The sequence below is a fragment of the Leucoraja erinacea genome, chromosome 10, assembly GCF_028641065.1.
Source record: "Leucoraja erinacea ecotype New England chromosome 10, Leri_hhj_1, whole genome shotgun sequence".
NCBI classification, from domain to species: Eukaryota; Metazoa; Chordata; class Chondrichthyes; order Rajiformes; family Rajidae; genus Leucoraja; species Leucoraja erinaceus.
In genome coordinates, this window is record NC_073386.1 from 58,611,851 (window position 1) to 58,622,678 (window position 10,828).

Here is a 10,828-nt window from a genome sequence, read left to right on the forward strand (position 1 = left end):
CAATATCTCCCCCATCTCATTTGGCTCTGCAGATAGCTGTCCACTCTGACTCTCTAATGGATCAATTTTATCCTTTTATCGTTATCCTTTTGCTATTAATATAGCTGTAGAAACCCTTTGGATTTACTTTCACCTTACTTGCCAAAGCAACCTCATGTCTTCTTTTAGCTTTTCTAATTTCTTTCTTAAGATTCTTTTTACATTCCTTATACTCCTCAAGCACCTCATTCACTCCATGCTGCCTATAATTATTGTAGATCTCTCTCTTTTTTTCCGAACCAAGTGTCCAATTTCCCTTGAAAACCAGGGCTCTTTCCAATTTTTACTGTTTCCTTTCAACCGAACAGGAACATAAAGATTCTGTACTCTTAAAATTTCCCCTTTAAATGTCCTCCATTTCTCTTCTACATCTTTCCCATAAAACAAACTGTCCCAGTTCACTCCTTTTAAATCCTTTCGCATCTCATCAAAGTTAGCCTTTCTCCAATCAAAAATCTCAACCCTAGGTCCAGTTCTGACCCTCTCCATAATTATATTGAAACTAATGGTATTGTGATCACTGGACCCGAAGTGCTCCCCAACGCATACCTCCACCACCTGTCCTGTCTCATTTCCTAACAGGAGGTCCAGCACTGCCCCTCCTCTAGTAGGTACCTCTATGTATTGCTGCAAAAAACTATCCTGCACACATTTTACATCCATGTCTCTGTAATTCCCACAACATCATACTTGCCAATTTCTAACTGAGCCTCGAGCTCATCCATTTTATTTCTTATACTTTGCGCATTCATATACAACACTTTAACTTCGGTATTCACCTCCCCTCTCACACTATTTTCCCTGAAGTTACTCTCTTATCCCTTCTTGAAATTTACGTCCCATTAATTCGGGAGTCTTTCGTAACTTTTCCTGTACTCACTTCCCCTTTAACTCCATCCTTATACTCCAAATTTGTCAATCCCTCCCCCCCACTATTTAGTTTAAACCCTGCCTGCCAGAATGTTGGTCTCCCTCCAGTTAAGGTGTAACCCGTCCCTTTTGTACATGAAGAGATCCCAGTGGTCAATAAATCTAAATCCCTGCTCTCTGCACCAGCCGCTCAGCCACACATTCAGATCTCCTATCTCCCTGTTCCTGCCCTCACCAGCACGAGGTACAGGAAACAATCCGGACACAACCACTAGAGAAGTCCGGCTTTTCAATCTTCCTAACTCTTTAAGCTCACGTAACAGAACCTCCTTCCTCTTGTTCCCGACGTCGTTTATGCCCACGTGCACAACTACTTCTTGCTGCTCACCTTCCCTCTCGAGGATGTTCTGAAGTCGCTCCGTGACATCTTGGACCCTGGCACCAGGGAGGCAACACACCATCCTCGAGTCTCGCCTGCTGCCACAGAAGCTCCTGTCTGCACCTCGGACAATGGAGTCACCCACTACTATGGCTCTGCCTGACGTCGGTCTCACCGGTCGAGTCTCATCGCTAGGATTGGAGCCACCGACCTGTCCGCCGCTCAGACTGGAAACATCGTCTGCCCCGACGGCTCCTGTTTGCAAGAGGAACTTCCACCGAGGTCTCCTGCACTCGCTTCATCCCCCTTCTTTCCATCTCCACCCATCACCTCCTGCACTCTTGGAGTGACGACCTGACTGTTGGTCCTGTCCAGGAAGCTTTCTTCGTCCCGGATGGACCGCAGGTCATCCAGCTGCTGCTCCAGTTCCCTAACCCGGCCCCTGAGGAGCTGCATCTGGACACAGTTCCTGCAGGTGTAGTGGTCAGTGACGCCGGCAGTGCCCCTGGCCTTCCCACATCCTGCAGCAAACGCAACTGCACTAACGTCCCTGCCCTTACGCCAAGGCTTTCACTTCCACAGCCAGTCCCCGCACTGGCTCCATCACCTGCCGCTCCTCTGCCGACCTCTGCCGAGGGAAGTAACAAAGGAGGAGCCGGCGTGGGGGGGTCACTGTGAGGGGGGGGGGGTAACAATAGACAATAGACAATAGGTGCAGGAGTAGAGGCCATTCGGCCCTTCGAGCCAGCACCGCCATTCACTGTGATCATGACTGATCATCCCTAATCAGTACCCCGTTCCTGCCTTCTCCCCAAATCCCCTGACTCCGCTATTTTTAAGAGCCCTATCTAGCTCTCTCTTGAAAGCATCCAGAGAACCTGCCTCCACCGCCGTCTGCAGCAGGGAATTCCACAGACTCACCACACTCTGTGAGAAAAAGCGTTTCCTCATCTCCGTTCTAAATGGCTTACTCCTTATTCTTAAACTGTGGCCCCTGGTTCTGGACTCCCCCAACATCGGGAACATGTTTCCTGCCTCTAGCGTGTCCAAGTCCTTAACAATCTTATATGTTGCAATGAGATAACCTCTCATCCTTCTAAACTCCAGAGTGTACAAGCCCAGCTGCTCCATTCTCTCAGCATATGACAGTCCTGCCATCCCGGGAATTAACCTTGTAAACCTACGCTGCACTCCCTCAATAGCATGAATGTCCTTCCTCAAATTAGGGGACCAAAACTGCACACAATACTCCAGGTGTGGACTCACTATGGCTCTGTACAACTGCAGAAGGATCTCTTTGCTCCTATATTTGATTCCTCTTGTTATAAAGGCCAACATGCCATTTGCTTTCTTCACTGCCTGCTGTACCTGCATGCTTACTTTCAAAGGAAGAGCCGGGAGGGGGGGGGGAGGGGGGGGGGCAGGGGTGGTTAGCACCCTTAGGTGGTGACTATTTGGTGTGAGCCATATAACAATGCGCCCCCTGCCTCACATAATGGACAAATGAGGAAGACTCAACGTGTGGGGGGCAGAGGTTTGCACACCTTGTAGAATAGCAAAGATGAACAAAAATGCTGGGGAAACTCAGCGGGTGCAGCAGCATCTATGGAGCGAAGGAAATAGGCAACATTTCGGGCCGAAACCCTTCTTCAGCCTGCTTTGTAGAATGGCAACAAGTAATCAGCAACCGTGGGAGGAGGTGAAGCAATTTGTGGACTGCGAGATGATTATCCAATTGATGTTGGCAGGGTTAATACAACAGAGTGGGAGTTCCGATCTGAGTGTATAATGCCTTCACAAATGCATCAGGGCACACAGAGGTAATCGTTTATTTGCAACACTGAATGCTTAACCTGATCCCATCTTCCAACTGCTACCAACATTATAAAACAGACATTGTACACGATTCTCACATCCAATAAAGATGATACTCTGGCCACTTCCAAAGATACCCAGAGGGCAGCATTGCCTCTGGTTAAAAATGTACACAGGCTACATCTTCAGCCTCACCACCTTGTTGTGGTGGAGAGTTTAGTTTATTGTAGTTCAGATATACAGAATGGAAACAGGCCCTTCGGCCCACCGTGTCCGCGTTGACCAGCAGTCCCTGCACATTAACTCTACCCTACACACGCCAGGGACAATCTTACATTATACATCGACACCAATCCAATTAACCTACAAACCTGTACGTCTTTCAAGTGTGGGAGGAAACCGAAGATCTCAGAGAAAACCCACGCAGGTCACGGGGAGAACGTACAAACTCCGTACAGACAGCACCCGTAATCAGGATCGAACCCGGGTCTTTGGTGCTGTGAGGCAGCAACTCAACCCGCCATGCATTTGCCTAAGATCATGGCAGTGAGCGTAGATCATGGAGCTACGGTCCCGACATGGTCACCCATAAAGACTAAAGTCTATGATGCACAACCTCTAACCATCTCCTCACAGAGTACATTCCCTTAGAACCTGTTAATGGTTCTGAATTTCAATGTCTTCGAGTCACAGAGTGATACAGCATGGTAATAAACCCTTTGGCCCACGCCATCCACGCTGACCAAGATGTCCCATCTAAGCAGGCCCCATTTGCTCGCGTTTGGGCCAATTCCATCATAAACATTTCCTATCCATGTACCTGTTCAAATGACTCTTAGACATTGTTATTGTGCCTGCTTCAACCACTTGCTCTGGCAGCTCATTCCATATATCCATCACCTCCTGTGTGGAAAAAGTCCCCCCCCTACCCTAGGTTCCTATGAAATCTTTCCCCTCTCACCTTAAACCTATGCCTCTAGGTTTTGATTCCCCCCAATCCTGTGTATTCACCCTGTCAACTCCCCTCATTATTTTATACATCTCTATAAGATCACTTCTCAGCCTCCTGTGCTTCAAGGAATAGAGTCCTAGTCTGTCCAATGTCTGTGTTTAGCTCAGGCCGTCATTCCTGACAACATCCTCGTAAACCTTCTCTGCATCTTTTTCAGCTTCATGGCTCCTTTCCCGATGGTTCAATGGACCTTTTACTGTCCCATACATCAAATGCACAGTGAGGTTATTTTCTTACGAACAGTCCTGTAGAGTATTGCCATAGCCGAGCACATCCCCGATTAGCAAGGGTGCAGAAATAGTCAACTGATACTGCATGCAAGAGGCGCCATTGTCCACTCCGTGCTCTACTCTTTTCACAGGAGCCCGATCCAGGCGAGTCCCAGGCTGCTGCAGGGCCTCCAGCCGTTACCTTCCGTTGGGGACGTGTGGATCGACCATCGGACCCACGTCCCTCTCCTCGCCCGTCCAACTTTGTTCCGCGGGATTTCCTCCCGTAGCTGGCTTCGGGCGCGCGGTGGTCCAGACTCCCTTCTCTTCTACCCGCCTCCCTCTTCACCCGGAATGTCACTCGTGGATCACTGGATCCCTCCTCACAGCCTCTGGTCTTCGGGGGAAGAGCACCTCGGGTTAGTAAGTAAGTAAGTTTATTGGCCAAGTATTCACATACAAGGAATTTGCCTTGGTGCTCCCCCCACAAGTAACAACATGACATACAGTGACAGTTCCGAATGACTCAGAAAACACTAAACATTAATAATAACACACCATTAATGATAAAACACCATTGATCAAGCATGTGAGCAAACAAAATACCAGATCAAAGGGAGGCTACAGATTTTTGGCTGTTGAGTAGCGCAACTACTCGTGGATACTTTAAATTTCGTTGTACATGGTTCATGTTACAATGACAATAAAGAAACTATTCTATTCTATATTCTATAAAAACTGTACAAGGCCAAAGTTGCACCCAACACTGTAAACACGGCCTCACTAACGTCTTGCACGACTCCATGTTCCATCTTCTCCACTCAATCCACTGATCCAAGACGCACACCGTACCAAAAGCTGCCTCTCTTTCCTATCTACCTGCGATAAACTATGTACCTGTGCTCCTGGATCCCTCTGCTCTACTCCAGAAGCAGAACCTAGTCCGCAGGATTTTATGTTTCAATTCACTCAGGGAACACGGTACTTAAAAAAAATGGAGCAACAAACTGGATCAACTTCACCTGGTAAAAGCAGAGTCATTTCTCAAAATAAAAATGCATTAGTGAAAGATAAAAGATGATTGTAAATTATGTGCATAAAATCAATCCCAATCACTTACAACCGTTTAGGTACCGGCTTGAATGACAAGGGAATTACCCCATGAGATGTTATGGGGAGAAATGCTGGAGTAACTCAGCGGGTCAGGCAGCATCTGTGGAGAACATGGATAGGTGACGTTTCACTGAGTGCTGGAGTAACTCAGCGGGTCAGGCAGCATCTGTGGAGAACATGGATAGGTGACGTTTCACAGAGTGCTGGAGTAACTCTGCGGGTCAGGCAGCATCTCTGTAGAACATGGATAGATGATGATTTGGGTCAGAACCCTTCTTCAAACTGAAGATTGGCAATGTGAGAAATAGTCCCTACCCGAACCATCACCTATCCATCGCATATTCGTGGTCTGAAGAAGGATCCTGATCCAAAACGTCACCTATCCAAGACCTCCCCAAACTGAAGAAAGGTTCCGACCTGAAATACCTATCCATGCCCACCACAGATGCTGCCTGAGCCACTGAGTTACTCCAGCACTAGTGGTCTATGTAAGGCTGCACCTTGTGTCTCCACCTTTGAATATTTCATTGTCAGAGAATCTAACTCCAGCATCCCCAACTCTTTCTTTTCCACTGGTGAAGAGTTACGAATCACAATGCGATGATGAACCAGAATTTTAAAACAAACCTGCTGATTCTGGAAATCTAAAATGTCAGGAAACACTTTACAGGTCAGGTAGCGTCCATGGTGAAAAGCTGCCCAAGGTAGACATAAAATGCTGGAGTTACTCACCCGGTCAGGCTGCAGCTCGGAAGAAAATGGATAGGTGACGTTTCGGGTTGTGTCCCTTCTTATGACTGATTGTATTGTGGGAGGTGGGGGGGGGGAGAGGAACTGTAAACGAGAACAAAACCTGGACAAAACAGATCCGGCAACCGATGACCTAAAGGAAGGGGGTGCCCAGATAGGCAGATTTTTGGCCAGGGTCCGTGTGAACCCAAGGAGGGGCACATCGTTGTGAATGGTGGAACTGGTTAATGGACCTTTAGTGGAGGGAGGGAGGGGGGAGGAGGAGAGGAGGGGAAATAGGGAGGGGAGGGGGGTACCTAAACTATGTCTCGTATTCGACATAGAAACTATAAAAGGCAATTAATTACAGGGGAAATCAACGTGAAAGTACAATAATTGGAATGGCTTGCACCAATTGGCATTGTGATACAACCAGGGTAAATGTGGCCACAGTAGGCTGTGGAGGCCAATGGGCGCTACTAAGGCAGTGATTAATAGATTCTCGATTAGTGCGGGTGTCAGGGATTACGGGGAGAAGGCAGGAGAATGGGGTTGAGAGGGAAAGATGGTTCATCCATCATTGAATGGCGGAGTAGTCTCGAGTGGCCAAATGGCCTAATCCTGCTCACAGCGCTAATGAACTTATGAATACTGGGAGGTTTGCATAGTGTTCGGGGAAGGGGTGGAATAGTGATTTATGAACTACGATGAGAGACGGCAGTGAGGTTTAGGTCCTCAGGCAGCCGTAACATTCAATTGAATTGGACTGGAACAAAAACATCCAAATAAACGATCCCCATGCTGATTCTGATTAACTGCTCTGTGCTTGAGCCTAAGAGCACTCGAGGACGTGCTGCTGCTTTTTTGGCCATTTGGTGGGTATGGCCCTTTGCCAAAATCACTTGCAAATCTTTTAATCTGCTTTATTTTCCAAAAACCTGTCGAGCCAATCCCCTAAATAATGTTTAAACATTGCCTTGATCCTTAACTGGCGATGAGTAAAGTCCATGATGCATATTTGTTAAATACAGCACAGTAAATGTTCACACAACTCACTCATTGAATTCTCTTAATGCTGACGTATTAAATAGTTTAAAACAGAGACAATTAAATGAGACGGCCTGCTCCACATCTGTGCCAGTTCATATGCCAAAGCCCTGCTAATTGTCACTGTGAATTATTTAAAATGCTTTCGACTTTAGAGATACAGCGCAGAAACAGGCCCTTTGGCCCACCAAATCCGTGCCGACCAGCGATCCCCTGGTACACTATCACCACCACACACGAGGGACAATTTACAATTTACAGAAGCCAACTAACTTAAAAACCACAACGTCTTTGGAGTGTGGGAGGAAACTGGAGCACCCGGAGATTAGTACATGTATCAGAGGTTATTGGGAGAATGTGGGTGAGAGGGAGAGATAGATCAGCCATAATTGAATGGCGGAGTAGACTTGATGGGTCGAATGGCCTAATTCTACTCCTACAACATATGAAAACCCACGCTGTCACGGGGAGAACGTACAAACTCCATACAGACAGCACCCGTAGTCAGGATCGAACCCGGGTCTCTGGTGCTGTAAGGCAGGGACTCTACCGCTGTGCCACCGTGCTTCTTTTAAGCTAAAACATTTGCATTCTTCATTCAATTCCTTGATCTTCCCATCTTTTTTCATTCGTTTATTATTCCCACGTGTACGTGTAATGTGTCGAAAACGTTTGTTTTCATGCTCTCCGATCAAAGAAAAGACTAGACTAGATTACACAGTGCACAGATACAAGATAAAGGGTACAACATTTAATGCAAGGTATAGTCAGATAAAGGTCGATGTGTAATGTTTGATTTTGTATGGTGCAAGAAAGGCAAAGGGCCAGTTTTTCTGGCAAGCGTGTTTCTCTAATGCTACACTTGGACCCGCGCTTGTAATGAGGGTCAAATAACGGTAATCCTCTGTTTAGCATCATGACCACGTGTCTACATTTCCCTGTGGATTGAGCACAGCTCTTAAGCATCAACACTCAATGATTATAATGCTAAGCCAATTGCTCAAGTACAGACCTGGTTAAAATGCTGCTGTTTCTATGAAGCAGGGTCCTAACCCGAAACGTCACCTATCCATGTTCTCCACAGATGCTGCCTGACCCGCTGAGTTACTCCAGCACTCTGTGAAACGTCACCTATCCATGTTCTCCACAGATGCTGCCTGACCCGCTGAGTTACTCCAGCACTCTGTGAAACGTCACCTATCCATGTTCTCCACAGATGCTGCCTGACCCGCTGAGTTACTCCAGCCAGTGTAAACGTCACTCCAATACTTTGTGTCTTTTTACTTTGTGTCTTTTTTTAATAAACTAGCATCTGCAGTTCTTTGTGTCCATAGTTAATCCTTGATCTGTGAGTCATAGTCATATAGCTATATCACACAGAAACAGGCCATTCAGCCCACCTTGTGCATGTCAACTGTTGGCATACTGGGCTAGTCCCACTTGCTTGTATTTGGCCATTAGCTCTCAAAAGTTGTCCTATCCATATATCAGTCCAAATGTCTTGTAGAAGTTGCAGTTATATCCGCTAACATAGCTGCCTCTGGCAGCTTATTCCAGGTATGGATGCTCCTCAATTTTGTGTGGGAAGGAACTGCAGATGCCGAAGATAGACACAAAAAGCTGGAGTAACTCAGCGGGTCAGGCAGCATCTCTGGAGAAAAGGAATGGGTGGCTTTTCGGGTCGAGACCCTTCTTCATGCCTCCAGCTTTTTGTGTCTGATCCTCAATTTTATCTGTTTCGTTTCACTAATCATCCTGAGTACCTTTGGCGGAAGAATTGAAGAGGGGCCTCAGCATTTGACTCGGCAAAGAGTTGATAAAGAGCAAAATCCCTCACCTTCTTTCAATATTAGGGGAGTCATTTTTCTCCGAAGTGTTTTGTGAGACGACTCTAGTAATAAATGTTGTGTATCTACTCGCATCTACGTTGCTTTGTTTTTACATTTTATTACATGCGCTCCAGCTCTAGGTAACAATTGTTAGGATTACACACTCTCTATCTGTGCCATGTAATATGACCAACTCCACTGAAGTGAAAACGCAATCACTTCCTCATAACACGTGATGCACCACTTTCACATCTCCCACCACCAATACCTCAGAGGTCAACTATGACCAGGAAGTTTACTTTATAAAGTAGCGTGCTACAAGATCGTAGCATGTTTCCATTTAGTTTAGAGATGCCGTGTGGAAACGAGCCCTTCAGCCCACCGAGTCTGTGCCGACCAGTGACCACCCATACACTAGTTCTATGTTATTCAAGTTTCGCATCCTACACACCAGGCAAATTTACAGAAGCCAATTCATCTACAGACTCGCATGTCAATAGACAATAGACAATAGGTACAGGAGTAGGACATTTGGCCCTTTGAGCCAGCACCGCCATTCACTGTGATCATGGCTGATCATCCACAATCAATATCCCGTTCCTGCCTTCTCCCCATATCCCTTGACTCCGCTATCTTTAAGAGCTCTATCTAGCTCTCTCTTGAAAGCATCCAGAGAATTGGCCTCCACTGCCTTCTGAGGCAGAGAATTCCACAGATTCACAACCCTCTGGGTAAAAAATGTTTTTCCTCATCTCCGTTCTAAATGTCTTTGGGATATGGGAGGAAACCAGAGCAAAATTTAGGTTAGGAAGGAACTGCAGATGCTGATTTAAACCGAAGATAGACACAGAATGCTGAAGTAACTCAGCGGGACAGGCACCATCTCAAGAGAGAAGGAATGGGGGACGTTTTGTGTCAAGACCCTTCTTCAGACAAAATCTAGTTTAGCTTATTTTAGACTTTAAAGATACAGCACAGAAACAGGCCCTTTCCCTACCGAGTCTGCTCCGACTGGTGATCACCCCGTACACTAGTTCTATCCTACACTCTAGGAACAATTTACAGAAGCCAATCAACCTACAAACCTGCACGTGTTTGGAGTGTGGGAGGAAACCGGAGCAACATGGTCACGGGACAGGACCTCACATTCCAGGCAACATTCTTCAATCTTCTTTTACAAAGCTCCTGCATGCCGTCAAATCATCTACAGACTAGCATGTCAATAGACAATAGACAATAGGTGCAGGAGTAGGAAAGATTTTTACCCTTTGAGCCAGCACCGCCATTCACTGTGATCATGGCTGATCATCCACAATCAATATCCCGTTCCTGCCTTCTCCCCATATCCCTTGACTCCGCTATCTTTAAGAGCCCTATCTAGCTCTCTCTTGAAAGCATCCAGAGAATTGGCCTCCACTGCCTTCTGAGGCAGAGAATTCCACAGATTCACAACCCTCTGTGTAAACAAATGTTTCCTCATCTCCGTTCTAAATGCCTTTGGGATATGGGAGGAAACCGGAGCAAAATTTAGTTTAGGAAGGAACTGCAGATGCTGATTTAAACCGAAGATAGACACAAAATGCTGAAGTAACTCAGCGGGACAGGCACCATCTCAAGAGAGAAGGAATGGGGGACGTTTTGTGTCAAGACCCTTCTTTAGACAAAATCTAGTTTAGCTTATTTTAGACTTTAGAGATACAGCACAGAAACAGGCCCTTCCCCCACAGAGTCTGCTCCGAATGGCGATCACCCCGTACACTAGTTCTATCCTACACTCTAGGAACAA